Here is a 15501-nt window from a genome sequence, read left to right as displayed (position 1 = left end):
AAGTGTTGGATCGTGAATTCACTAGAGGGGGATGAATATCGATTAAAATAAAATCATTTATCGAGTTAGAATGCACAGTGGAAGAATAAAATCAGAGCAAAGCTAACAGAACCAATTTTACTTGGTTCGGAGCCTTCGTCGACTCCTACTCCAAGGCCCGCACTCGTTGAGTGCTTTCGATGGGCAATCCACTAACAATTCATTAAAATATTACAAGTGAAAGTACAAGATATTTTAAAGAAAAGATACCGAAAACAATAAGGAAAAGGAAAAGTAGCGCGTTATCGGAGAAGCTTCGCAGTGTCGCTGGAGCACAACACAGCAGAGCAAGTGTTGGAAGACGTTGTAGTTGTTCTTTGCTCCAGGGCTCACCCTCCTTATATAAGAGGCTTTGGATGCCCGGATCCCTTCTGGGCACCTGGAGTGTGACGTAACCCAGCTGACCATGAAGCTCCACGCGACGAAGCGGCGATAAGGATAGAATTTGCATTCCGGGCGCCCGGATCCCTTCTAGGCGCCTGGATCCCTTCCGGGCATCCGGACCCCATTTTCCAACAGCTTCAACTCCCTGCAAGAAAATGCTAGTCCGAATCACAAATGCAAATTATATATCCTACAAAACAAAGTGTTAGCACAGTTTATAATCAAAAAGAGTATTAATTAGATTTTATCTCGCTGAGACCGGAATCTAGTCAGGATCTCAACTTAGAGTTCCGAAATGGTTCTAAGTTGGATCGGCGCCTAAGTTCCCTTTCCGGGAACCCGTCCTCACAGTCACTCCCCTTTAGTGACTTACCTTCACTTACCTGCCAAACGTCCGATCAGCCCGTCGACCTATCTGGACTTTATGCCAGTTACCCGGTCAGCCCGTCGATCTAGCAACACTGAGTTAGCACAGTAGATAAAAATAGTACAATAAACCTAAGGTTACCTCCCTAGGGTTGCCTAGCTTCACTCACTAGGACTTCCATTGTCTGGCTTCACTCATCAGGACTTCCTCCACCTAGCTTCACTCACTAGGGATTGGCTTCACTCACCAGGACTTCCTTCACCTAGCTTCATTCACTAGTGCCTGGCTTCACTCATCAGGACTTCCTCCACCTAGCTTCACTCACTAGGGACTGACTTCACTCACCGGGACTTCCACCATCTAGCTTCACTCACTAAAGCCCGACTTCACTCACCGGGACTTCTACTTTACCTAACCTTTGGTTAGGATTTACCTTTGCTAGTCATCTAGTCCTGACTAGACTTCTCTCTCTCTCCCAAATATCAAGTCTTGTTTGGGTCAACCTTTGGTCATATTGTCAAATATCGAAATCCTAGAGGTCAATTGCACCAACAATCTCCCCCTTTTCGATGTTTGATAATTTTCTTAAGTTAGGCTTGGGTCTTTAAGGGTTAATTCTAAAGATTTGAGAAATTTGAAAAGGTTTGAGAGATTTTAGGAATGTTTTAACTTTTCTAACTTAAGATATCACTCTCCCGCTTTGACACACATCAAAAGAATATGAACTTAAGGTTAGTTTCTATTAGGTTTTGCACCAACAATGTGCGAAAAACTTTCCAAAGTGTTTGCAAACACATCTTTCAATGTATATTTTAAAATGACCGAGGAAAAAATTTCTAAGTAAACATCAAAGAGAACTTAAGAAAAGAGATTTTTTTTTTTTAAATTAAGGCTTAAAAAAACTTCTAAGTAATTTTTAAACAAATTTCTAAGTGACACGAGTGAGTTTTCACAATTAATAATTTTTGAAAGTTTAAGTAACTCTTTGATAGTGCATTTTCAAAATTTTACAAGGTGTTCCATAAAAATTTATAAAGCAAGGAGTATTTTATAAAAGATTATGAGAATAATTTTTCAAACTTAGTTTTAAAGATTTGCAAAAATTACTTTTAATATTTTAATTAGGCCTCCCCCTTAACTTGACACATTCTTAGGACTTCTTGTTAACCACAAGTAAAACTTTCTATGTGTCTAGGAGGTTGATCCAAATTAAAAGAACACAAAGTTTGAAGGTGAGTTTTCAAAACATTTTCAAAAAAAAATTTAGAAGTGATTGTGCACCAAAACCTTTTAAGAAGACCTTGTCAACTTAAGTTTTAAAATGTTTACTAAGTAACAAAATAATTTTTTCAAAATATGTTAAGTCGTAACAATTTTTGAAAAGCATAGAGTGTTTTTTTGTATAAAATAAATTTGTAAAATAGTTTTCAAAAATGCTCAAGGTTGGGCATTGAACAACAATGGAAGAGTGGATATATATCTTCATTGGTGAGTTGTGAATGCTCTTGGATGAGCATTGTGAAGTGGTTTAATGCTCAAGGGTGAGCATTGGATACAATGAAGGGTATGTGACCTTCATTATCGTGTTGTGAACAACATGTGAGGTTGTGAATAACGTATGAGTAACTCATCAGGAGGAGAGTTTTTGATGTGTGTCAAAGGGAGATAATGTAGGGTTTAAGTTAGGCCTTCATTATCCAAAGGGGGAGTTTGCTCTTTAGGAAAGGGAGAGAATGAAGGAAACCCTCATTCATGATTTGACATGAAGAAGAAGTTGAGGCTATGAGATTAGCATAACTTAAAGGTGTTGTCAAACATCAAAAAGTGAGAGATTGTTGGTGCAATATCCCCTAGGTCAAGGTTGACCAGGTTGACTAAACTTGAGTTGGCTCAAGCATGAGTCTTGATGTTTGGATTTTGATATTTGACAATATATGAAGATTACAGGTGCAATCGTCCAATTGGAGAGATTGTTGGTGCAGTTCCCTTCTGGTCAAGGTTTGACCAATTTGATGTGAAAAAGAGTCAAGTAGGTCAAGGTTGACTGGTTACTTGACTGGCAAAGTCATAACTAGAGGTTAAGCAAAGGCAAGTCCAACAGGAATGTTGGCAGAAAGGAAAATCCTGGTGAGTAAAATCAGGTGAAAATCCTAGTGAGTGAAACTAGGTCAAAATCCTAATAAGTGAAGCCAGGCGGGTGAAAGTCCTAGTGAGTGAAGTCGGGCAGTGAGAAAATCCTGGTGAGTGAAGCCAAGTGAAAAGCCTAGTGAGTTAAGCTAGGTGAAAGTCCTGGTGAGTGAAGCCAGGCAGGTGAAAGTCCTGGTGAGTGAAGCCGGGCAGTGGAAAAATCCTGGTGAGTGAAGCCAAGTGAAAATCCTAGTGAGTGAAACTAGGTGAAAGTCCTAGTGAATGAAGCTAGGAGGATGAAAAGTCCTAGTGAGTGAAGCTAGGTAGATGGAAAGTCCTAGTGAGTGAAGCTAGGCAGATAGAAAGACTTAGTGAGTGAAGCCAGACATGTGGAAATTCAGGTGGGTCAAGGTTAACCAGACACCTGGTGTTGGAAAGTCCAACTGTCCAAGTAGGTCAAAGGAGTGACCGGATACTTAGCACAAGAAAAATCCAGATGGGTCAAGGGTGACCGGACATCTGGTGGAAGGAAGTCCAAGTGGGTCATGGAGGACCAGACACTTGGCATGAGGCAGTAAGTCCAAGTGGGTCAAGGTTGACCAATCACTTGGCACGAGGAGAAATGTCCAAGTGGGTCAAAGGATTGACCGGACACTTGGTGAAAAAGTCCCAACAGTTTAAGGTTGATCGGATGCTAGGCATGAGAAGTTCCAACAGGTCACAGTTGATCGGATGTTGGATTTGGAAACCCTTAAGCTAAGTTAAGCAAGTCAAGGGTAGCCAATCGATCATCCGATCGATTGAACTGAAACCCAATCGATTAGCCGATCGATTGAATTGAAGACCAATCAATCAGTTGATCGATTGGGAGAGTGCTACGATAAACAACAGTCCAATCGATCGGTCGATCGATTGAGAGTGTTTATCGCGAGCACAGAATGCATCCCAATCAATCGGTCGATCGATTGGACACCGCCAATCGATTGGTCGATCGATTGGGGGCTGGAAATCTCGCATGACGCAAGAAAGGGCTTAATCGATCGAGCGATCGATTTAGGCACTTTCTAGCGAGAGCATAGAGGCACTCTAAATCGATCAGCCGATCAATTCAAGCCTCCCCAATCGATTGGGATAGTACCGTTGCACAGGTAGCGAGCTTTGGATGGATGGGATGACGCGAATCTCATGTGGTAAACGATTGGGAGCAAGTCCAATTGATTGGGAGCTCTAGAGGCATAGTGTATAAAGTCATGGAGAGCTTTCTTCTCGGTAGTTCTTCTCTCGAGCCTTCTTCCAGCGCACGCGATCTTCTCCGACACTCTCCACCTATTCTTGGAAGCTCTTGGGGACAAGTACTGCTACACTTCCAAGATTCAAGAGGCGTTCTTCAACAACAACGTCAAGCAAGGAGAGATTTTTCTTTTGTATACTTGTATTTCCTTCTTGCATGTGTTGTATTTTGTTATGTGAGTTTGTACGAGGTTTCTCCACCTCTGGTAGTTACCGAGAAGGAGTATTTTTCTTAGTGGAGAGTGTGTTGTATGTAGATCATTGGATTAGTTGTCTCTTATTGAGATAGATACCAAGTAAATCCTTGTGTTAGCATTGTAAGTGTTGCTTCGAGTTTTATCCGTTGCAAATCATCTTCACGAAGCAAGCAAACGAAGCGCGATGAGCTATTTCCCCCCCCCCCCCCCCTCCCCCTCTCTCTAGCTACAAATTGACCCTAACAACTACACTAAGACATTCCCTATCTACCATAATCCTAAGCTTGTTCCTAACTAATTTTGTTGCAATCGAGCAACATGGGTTAGTTATAGATCTGCACACGTACCTGTGTTGCAAGTGTTGGGACCGATGTTCCCACTAGAGGGGGGTGAATAGCGGCTCGTCGCGCGCTCATCGGTTGCGTCTTGATGATGATATACAGCGGAAATAAAATACAAGACTCACACAACGCTAACAAGTAGATTTACTTGGTATCCACCTCAAGAAGAGGTGACTAATCCAAGGATCCACACACGACACGCTATCTCCACTAACAACAACTCCTTCTCGGTCGCAGCCGAAGGCGGAGACGCCTCGTACAAACTCACACAACAACACAAACAAAAATTACAAGAAGAGAATACAAGAAGCAAATGAAAACACTACTTCTTCTTGCTTACTTGTTACTTGTTGTTACCTCTTGAACCTTAGAGAAGCACCTCCAAGTGCCTTCAAGACTGGCAGTGAATGCTGGAGGCTGTCGCTGAAAATTGCAGAGAAATCGCAAGAAGAAATCTCAAAGATCTAGCGAAAAAAACGCTCCGCCCAGGCAATATACAGTGCCTCCAATCGATTGAAATCAACCCCAATTGATTGCCACGTCAGCACCGCTCCATCGCAGCCGTCCATCACCTGCATCTTGCGCAACGGTCGAATCCCAATCAATCGGCCAATCGATTGGGACAATCTGAATCGATCCACCGATCGATTCAGATGCTTTCTGTATTCTCACAATCGCGTGAGAACTCCCAGCTCTAATCGATCGACCGATCGATTGGAGATTCCCACTCGATTGCCTGATCGATTGGGAAGGCCTCTGTGCTCGCGACTCATGCTCCCAATCGATCGACCAATCAATTGGGCCATTTCTTCCTTCGCAGCACACTCCAATCGATCGGCTGATCGATTGGACCCTAGTTCAATCGATTGACCATCCTGGATTTGACTCAATCTCAAATCCAAAGTCTCCAACCCAACTCCCGGTCAACCGTGACCTGTTGGGTCTCAATGCCTAGCATTTGGCTACACCAAACCAACCTCGAACTAGCCTTCTAGCCTCGTCCATCAGCCTCGCGTCACTCGAATATCTCCTCATCCTTCACGCCTTGCCTTCAGGAGCTTCATTCGGCCTCATCCTAGTTGTCGGGTTCTCCTTGCCAAGTTACACTAGGACTTATCTTGCCAAGACCACATGCTTGGACTTACACCCTTTGCTAAGATCACACTTGGACTTTCCAATTGCCTAGCTCCTCACCAGGACTTTCTCCTTTGCCAAGATTACACTTGGACTTTCCAATTGCCTGACTCCTCACCAAGACTTTCCAATTGCCTGGATTCTCACCAGGACTTTCTCCTTCCTAGCTCCTCACTAGGACTTTTCTATTGTATGGCTCCTCACCAGGACTTTCTTCTGCCTATCTCCTCACTAGGACTTTCCAAATGCCTAACATCTAGTTAGGACTTTCCTAGTCAAGTCTTCTGTCAACCTTGACCTACTTGACTTATATTCTCATCAACCTGGTCAACCCTTTGATCATCTCCATAACCGGACGATTGCTCCAGCAATCTCCTTATATTGTCAAACATCAAAACTCAAATCCTGACTCAAGCTTGACTTTACTCAAACTTAGTCAAACTGGTCAACCTTGACCTAGGGAAATTACTCCAACAATCTCCCCCTTTTTGATATTTGACAATACCTCTAAGTTAGGCTAAATCTCATAGCCTTAACCTCTTCTTTATCACAAGGCTAAATCCCATAGCCTTAATCGCTTCTTTACACCAAGGATAAATCTCATAGCCTTAATCTCTTCTTTATCACAAGGTTAAATCTCATAGCCTTAATCTCTTCTTTATCACAAGGCTAAATCTCATAACCTTAACTCCATGATAAAGCATAAATGAAGATTTCCTTCATTCTCTCCCTTTCCTAGAGAGCAAACTCCCCCTTCTTGGGATGAAGGCCTAACTTAACATTTCATTCTCCCCCTTTGTCACACATCAAACCAAGAAAACACACTCTTCTCCATAAGAGTTAACTCTACGTTGTTTACAACCTCATATATTGTTAACAACCCCATAATGAAGATCTCATATTCTTCATTGCTGCCAAAGCTCCATCTTGAGCTCTACTTCACTTCACAATGCTTATCCTAGAGCATGCATCAACTTCCCAATGAAACTCCCATTCATTGTATTCAATTCTCCCCCTTGAGCAGTAATCTTCTTCTCAATGCTCATCCAAGAGCATTTTTTACTTTACCAATAAAGGTCTGATCTCCTTCATTAATCCAATGCTCCCCCTTGATTAGTAACCTACTTCACAATGCTCATCTGAGAACATTTATCATCCTGGCAATGAGGATAACCAATCTTCCATTGTTTCCCAATACTCGACCCTGAGTATTGTCCATCACGATGGTTTAACCCCCTTCCAAGGTCCTTGAAAGTGAATTTTCATGCATTCAAGGAGTAACACCCCCTAAAAACATGGTCAAACTTCTGTCATTGCACCAACAATGACTTGGAGTTCCTAAACAATTAGGAAAACCAAAACTTGAAGTTTTTAGGTTCAAAATTCAATAATGAAATTAACCCCCAACCTAAACTTCACCTAAGTCTACCTTAATCAATCCATACTTGCTTTCACCATGAAAGCTCCCCTTAAATATATACAAATATATTCCAAGGGATTTGGAATGGTTATTGGAACTTAAAGTGGCTTAAAGTGCTGAAATTAGGCTTTTCAGGCCAAAATCAGACTTCCCAATCGATTGAAGTTAGAACTCAATCGATTGAAATCACTTCAATCGATCCATTGATCGATTCCGCAAGCTACTGCTCGCAGAAATTCCCTCTAAATCGATCAGCTGATCAATCCAGCCTGGGTCAATCGATCGGCTGATCAATCCACTGACCCTCTGTTCAAAAGAATTGGCTTCCCAATCGATCGACTGATCGATTAAAACCATCCCAATCAATCGGCTGATCGATTGAGTTTCTGATTTTCTGAAATTTAGTTTCAGCGAAATTCAGAAACTCTCCAAAAGTTATACAAAATTACAAAAATCGTGAAGATTCATGTAGATACTCTTTAGGGTATACTCTATCAAGGAAAAATAGTTTTCTATGAAAATACTTCCTATTTTCAAAGAGTGACATAAATTTGAAAACTCTTGAAAACTTCAATGTTTTCTCTTAGTTTGTGTCTAACTTTTCAATGATGAATACTATCAAAAGATAGTCTTCACCAAGGTTTTCAAAAGTATTTTAAAAACATTTTAAAAACTAATATCCAACCATGTTCTTTGGGCTCAATGCGCATGACTTGTACATTAGCTTTTCCAATGATTGGAAAACACATAACTATGTGTTTTGATGAATCTAAAACTCAACAAGATGCACTAAATCAACATCTTGAGTTTTGTTCACCATCCTAACATCTCACTTGTATCTAATGTATACTAAAACACATACAAGTCACCTTATGGTTCTTTGTGAGATGTATATTTGGTTTTTCCCTAAACTAAGGGATCATGCATAACTATTTAGGCAATATGAAACTTATGATCATCCACCTTGGATGTCACTTGGTGTCATCCCACTTGTTGAGATATTTACCATTCATAATAAATGTATTTTGTCCTTAATTATAAGGAAATTAACATAATGCATGATGTTATATGACATACATCAAGATGAGCAATTTTTCAAAAAAAAAAAAAACAAGTTACTGCTACATGATGTATGTATGACATGACATGATATTTTTATGTTTTTCATACTAAAAATGAATGCAACACATGATGTCATGACATGTGATAAGCAATCAATCATGGCACTTTAGCATATATAAAATATACCTAGATAGACTATCTAAGTATCCTTAATCTCTTAGCTAAGCCTTTAAATTCTAATTCTAGATTGCCTATTGACAAAATGCCACAACCTAACTTGGCATGTCTTTTACCCTTTCCTATTTGTGCCAAATTAACAGTGTTTAAGTCTTGTACTAATTCTAGTTCAGAGGGATGATCCGTTAGATGACTCGGTCGAAATAGGCTATAATATGGAACTTCTATACAAAGGAAAATCCACACAAAGGAACTTCTATTCTAAGGCGCCTCAAATGATTGGAAGCACCTCCATCGAGCTGAGCATTATTCACGCAAAGTTCGTTTTGTTGAACTCACAGACACAACAGCTCTTATCATCGAAGGGACCTTGGTTGATCTGAGGCGCCTCAGCTCTTGTTCATCCGAGGTACCTTCAATCAACTGAGGTACCTCAGATCTTTGATTCAATAGGGCACCTCCAGTCAATTGAGGCATCTTGAATGGTCAACTTTAGAGTAGACCATTTTCTAACTCGGTTTGCCTTGGGTGATGGTCCAGCCATTTAAAGCTTAGTTTACCTGAACCCAACTCCGGTCTTCTCCTTGAGCGGTCTTCCTCCATACTTCTCATCCCTCGGATGCACCACATGCATCCTTCTCACTCCACCGGGTATGCTTCCGCAGCTCCTCGTTTCTTGGATACATCGAGCCCGTTGGCTCCCTTTTTTTGTGTCATCTTTCTCACTCACTGAGTCTTCCTCTCGACTTCTTGTGTTCCTAAGTTCCTGCACGCTTAGACACAAGGTATCAAACACACATGACCTAACTTAATTCGATTGATCAACATCAAAACTAACTCAAGATACTTGTAATCTCTCTCTTTTTGATATGAATCAAAACGAATTAAAGTTAGGATAACCAAACAAGAAATTGTATATGAAAAACAAAAAACAAAAAACAAAAAATAATTAAAAATAATTATACAATAACGTAAATGTTTTGCAATTAAGCTCTCCCTCTTAATTTAACACTACTCTCTCCTTTCAACATATTAAAAATATGAAAAATAAAATAAAATTAATAGAAAAAATTTTTAAAATTTTTCTAAGGGTTACACATATTTGATGCAAGTCTGTGTATTTTTACTACAATTAATTTGCAAATAAAATAAAGTTTAAGAATTAAACATCAGATTTGATAAAAAAATTATTTTATTTGTTAAAAAATCTTAAAAATTTTGATCAATGTCAAACATAATCTATTAGATTATAAATGAAATTTTTCACAAGAAAACTATTTTTTTATTAGTGAAAAAATATTCTTTATTGCAAAAATAAGTATTTTTGAAAGTAAATACTTAAAAATATATTTCAATGTCAAAATAACTTACTAATTTTTCTTAACATTCAAAATATAATGGTTATTTGTAAAAATATAATTTTTTAAAAAATTAGTCTCCAAAAATTTTTAATTTTAAAAATTTAGTTTTCATTAAAAAAATTCATAAAACTAATGTAATATTCAAAAAAAATTTAAATTTTTTCTGATCATAGAGAAAATATTTGTTTATCAAAGAAAAAGTTTAAACCTAATTATAATCAATCAAAAAGTTTACAAAAAATAATTTTATCATTAATAATTCAAACAAATTAATTTATATCATGCAAATAACTACAATTTAATAAACTAAACATAATTTTAGAATCCAATACCATTTTCTAACTACTGAATTTATCAAAAAAATTTCTTAGAATATTATATTTTTGACACTTTTTTAATTTAACCCCTACAATTTCTAACATATTAATTAAGTCTTCTATAATATTTGGAGTTTATTTATGAAACATATGAATTTAAACATATAGATTTGTCTTAAGATTTTGTTGTTTCTATTTATTCTTTTAATTTTAAATTTTGAATTTTAAATTTATCAAATTCTACTTCTACTGGTGACATGCATTTACTAATTGAATTTTCAATCAATGTTCATTTTTTTTTTAATTCTTCGTAGTTGGTTCTTAATTTGTATAAAGACCTAGACAATATTTTAATACTTTTATACAATTGGTCAGAAGATAGAAGACGTATCTCATTTACTATGTCAGACTCATAGTTTAATGCTCCCTTTCGTTGATGCCTTCCTCTGAAATGGATCCCCCTTTATCGATGCTCTCTTCTGAAGAACTTTCATCATCTTCCGGTAGGTGGTTGGCTGTTAGTGCTAATATGACATTTTCTTTCGTCTCAGATATTTCTAATGATGATTCATTCTATATTGCCTTGAGATTCTTATGTTTAGACTTTTTGTCCTTATCTTTTCCCTTGCCTTTCAATTTTGGACAGTTGCCTTTAGTATGTCCTTCTTTATTATAGTTATAACACCTTACTTTTCTTCTTCTTCATAGGAGCTTCTTAGCCGGTGTCTTATCAAAATTATTAGAATTAAAAAAATAAATAAATTTTCTTACCAAAAAGGCCTTATTATCGTTATTCATTGTGGAGTCGGATTCTGCTTCCAATTCGCTTTTCTTAGCTTTTAGTACTAGGTTGTGAGTTGACTTCTCTTGGTTTCTTGAGTCTGCACATTTTTACTAGTGTAATTCCAAAGTAAAAAATAATTCTTCTAAATTACTTACCTCGAGCTCCTTAGAGATATTGTAAGAGTCTACTATCAAAATGCACTCTTGAGTTCTTGAAAAAAACATTAAGAGCATATCTAATTAAGTCTAGATTTATTACCAATTCACTAAGGTTGTTAAGCCTTATTATTAATTCCTTTAGCTTGGCATGTAGCTAAGCAACCATTTCTCCTTTTTCAAGCTGGAGGTTACTGAGTTGGCTTTTGAGCATATCTCTTCTAGCTAGTTTTACTTTAGATGTGCCTTCATGTAATTCCAAGAATTTCTCCCAAAGATCCTTCGTAGAGTTATAGGTGCCGATTCTATTGAGTTCCTAAGCTGGCAATACGCTAAGAAAATGGAACTATTCTATTGATTTCCTTAGCTGGTAATATGCTCAGTAGATGGAACTCAGCCTTATCGTTGGCCATGAAGTCAATCTGTTGCTTCTTGTTCCATTGGTAGTCTTCCTTTTCTTCTATGTTCTCGTCCTTAAGTACTTCAAAATCATATTTCATAATTTATAAAATATCAAAATATGTTTTGAAAAATACCTCTATTCAATGTGTTTCAGACCGTGAACTCCCCATCGAATTTTGATAGGTGGATGCTTGATTTGACCATCTTTCTTGCTACTTTAGTCGGTGATTAATCCTTCTAAGGCGGTTGGACTCTAATACTACTTGTTGGATCGGGTGGACTGGCTAGATGGAGGTGAATAGACGACCTACAATTTAAAATTAAGATTTCTCCTGCTAACGAACTTAGCAAGAACACACTAATTATGTAAATAAAATATAAGCATAAAAGAAATAAGGTACTCAAAAATTTATTTGATTTACAATCGGAGAGGTTGCTAATCCAAGACAATAGTAGTGCACTAACGAACTCCTTCGACAACGGTTAGAGGCCGAGAAGTCCCTTACAATAGTTAAAAGCTCAGAAAGAAATACAGAAGTTAACATATGTGTTTCTTACAACTAGCTCTAGGGTGTTATTTATAGTCCGCTGGTCAAAAGTAATTATTGCTAACATAACACATCTGAGGCACCTCAATTAGCTGGTGGCCCTCCATCGAGCTGAGCTTTATCCATGCAACGTTTTTGTTGCTGAACTGGCGGATTGGATGCATCTCAGTTCATCAGAAGTGCCTCGAGTGGGCTGATGTGGATTCCCGCTCCTTGTCAGTTTCGCAATAGCTCTAATCATCGAAGGTGCTTTGGCTAATCTGAGGTGTCCCAACTCCTATTCATCCGAGGTTCCTTCAATCAATTGAGACGCCTCTAAGTCTTCGAATTAGCAAGGCACCTCGAATGGTCGACTTTCAAGTTGACCATTTTCTAACTCCGCTCTCCTTGGGTGATGGTCTGACCATCTATAACTGAGGTTACTCGAACTCAACTCCGGCCTTCTCCTTAAGCAATCTTCCTCCTGGTTTTTCGTCCCTCATATGCATTACACGCATCCTTCTCGCTCCATCAATGTACTCTTCCATAACTCCTCGTCCCTCAGATGTACCGAATCCGCTGGCACCTTTCCCGTGCCATCTTTTTAGTTCGTTGCATCTTCAACTCAATTTCTTGTGTTCCAAAGTTCCTACACACTTAGACACAAGACATCAAACAGACATGACCTAACTTAACTCAGTCGATGAGCATCAAAACTAACTCGGAGTACTTACACTAACTTCTAGGTAGATGTGAAGTGTCCTAATCAAACCCTTCATACTAATACTGTTCTACAATAAGCACAACAAAACTGCAACGCGACTTGAGGCATTGAACTTTATGAAATCTTGGAAGAGTTGAAGATGATTAGGATGAAAAAAGGAAACAATTATGGAAGAACTAAACAGTTTCAAATTACAAATTAAATTGTGCAATCATACACAGATTTTGTTTAACAAAGAACTGCAAAAGAGTTACTAAATCCAATTGTCACTCAATTTGCTTTGCAGGTTCAGGCAATGATCTGAAACACAGTGACAATTATGAATTATGAAAGGAGCTTCAGAAATCATACTGAGTAGAAGCTTATGCATAACTTTCGCATAACTAAAAAATCTCTCGTCTCATTTGTTCACCTATGGTAGAACTCAACGTTAAATAAGAAGCATCTATAAGATTAAACATCAGGATTGACTAAGTCGATATCAGAAGCTGTCATCCGTTGCACAAATAGTCTCAGTCTCTCCGTTTCACCGATCGCAGTTAACCATCCTGTAAGAACATTCATTGTCATATAGTTTGGTTTGCATCCCTGCGAATTCATTTTGTCCATAAGCTCGAATGCTTTATCAGACATGTTATGGTCCTTAAAACCCTTGAAAATGGAGGTGTAGGTCTTGACGTTGGGCAATATATCTTGTTTCTGCATCTCATCAAATAGGTCTGTCGCAGCATCAACTTTTTGATTCTTACAATAAGAATCAATGAGGATGGTATAAATTATAACGTTGGCCAGCACCACTGACACATCCATGCTCCTGAAGATCTTCATGGCCTGGTCAAGATCACCAGCTTTGTAGAGACCATTGATCATAGCTCCATAAGTGACAACATTAGGTTTGCATCCATCATCCACCATTTTGGCAAGGAATTTATCAGCCTTCGAAAAATCACTAGCCTTGCAGAAAGCATCAATCAAAGTAGTGTATGTGAAGATATCAGGCCTAAGCCCTACCTTGCACATTTCGTCATGTATCTCGAATGCCTTATCCAACCTCTTCTTCTTGCAAAACCCACTGATCAAAGTGTTATAGCTCTTTATGTCTATTTTTTCTCATCAACGACACATTCGAATAAGCATCATCCAGTTTACCAACTTGAGTCAACCCAGAGATGAGTGCAGTATGTCATAGAATCAGGGGAAACCCCTTGCTTGATCATCTCATCAAACAATGCTGTCGCCCTTCCTACATTGTTGGAATGAAGAGAAGCACTAATCAGGATGTTATAGGTGAGAGCATGGACTTTAACTTCCGGCCACTCGACCTTTTTCTTTCAAAAGAAATCGAGGGCACTTCCGATCATACCATGTCTGCACATGCCATTTACAAACGCGTTCAGCGTAACCACATCGATGGCAACCCTTTCCTTCTCCATCTTGGTAAGCAATTTATGAGCCATGTCAAACTCTGCAGCCTTGCAGAAGGCATCGATCAAGCTGTTGTAAGTCACACTGTCAGGATCACAAACATGGCTTGATTTCATCTTGTCAAGCAAGGAGAGACCATCCTGAATCCTTCCTGCCTTGCAGAGCTCATCGATGAGAGTGTTAAAAATAATTGTGTTAGGGGACACGCCCGAATCTGGGCTTGACATTGCGTCGAGCATGTTCAGTGCATCGTCGAGGCGATGGGATTTGCAGAGGTGATTGATGAGTGCACCGAAGGTGACTACGATAGGGCGGACGCCCAAGACTTTCATCTCCGAAAACAGAAGATTCATCCTTGTGAAATCTTGAATTGCAGCGAGGCCGGTCAAGAGGGCGTTGCACACAGGGGCCTCAATGGAGCCGCCAGCATCCTTTACTGCGTGGAAGAAATCCCAGGCCCCAGAGGTGGCGCCGCCGCGGGCTTGCTGATGAGCTGAGTGAACAGGAAGGCGTCGGGCGGAAAAAATCCCATCTTGGCCATCTCGACGAGGAGGGCGAGGGACTCCTCGTCTAGGGCTGGCTTCGCTTGGCCAGGCCGGAGAAAACAATCGACCGAGTGGCGGCGTAAGGCGGGGAAGTAGAGTCGGCGGAAAGCATGCCGCGGAGGAACGACAAGGCGGCGGAGAGGAGGCCCGGAGAGGCGAAGCCGAGCAGGGAGCGGAGCTGGTAGTTAAGTTCACGAAGTGAGGCATTGTGGGAGGGTTTCTCAGTTAAGAGGTGCTTGACGTCGCTCCGGGTGCCTACGCCACCATCGCAATCGACGGCAGTGGCAGCGTCGGCGGTGGAATAGGAGGAGGAGGCGTGGCGGCGATGGAGAGCCGTCAAACGCAACACGGATTCTTCACCGTTGGGCCCCGTTGGCAAAAACCTGATTCTTACCCGAAAAGGAATCTGTTGGAAGAAATCGTCAGCGTCCATGCCGTCATTAGATTCGTGCAGTGAACATGGTTAACCCGTTTGGGTAGGGGAAGAAGATTTACCCAGTGGATTAGCAGATTACCAACTCAAACTTATCACAATATAAACAGAATATATACATAATGTAGGAGAAAATATAATTTTCGTAAACTTTTCTCTTAAAACAAACTTAAATACCTGGAATACAATACAATGATCAATTTTACCATGCTTACCTGGAATAAATACAATGATCAATTTTACAATGCTTAGAGTTATTGATATGTGTGAGTGCAAACGTATGAATGGAC

The 15501-nt window shown here is 39.5% G+C and overlaps 1 pseudogene; it reads right to left on the bottom strand.

Annotated features, from left to right (window-relative positions):
• Positions 1 to 12996: 12996 nt before the first annotated feature.
• Positions 12997 to 15211, bottom strand: LOC122048138 (annotated as a pseudogene).
• Positions 15212 to 15501: the final 290 nt, after the last annotated feature.

The sequence above is a fragment of the Zingiber officinale genome, chromosome 2B, assembly GCF_018446385.1.
Source record: "Zingiber officinale cultivar Zhangliang chromosome 2B, Zo_v1.1, whole genome shotgun sequence".
NCBI lineage: Eukaryota > Viridiplantae > Streptophyta > Magnoliopsida > Zingiberales > Zingiberaceae > Zingiber > Zingiber officinale.
Note: the sequence above shows the minus strand (reverse complement) of the source record. Positions and strands in the feature narration are given on the sequence as shown.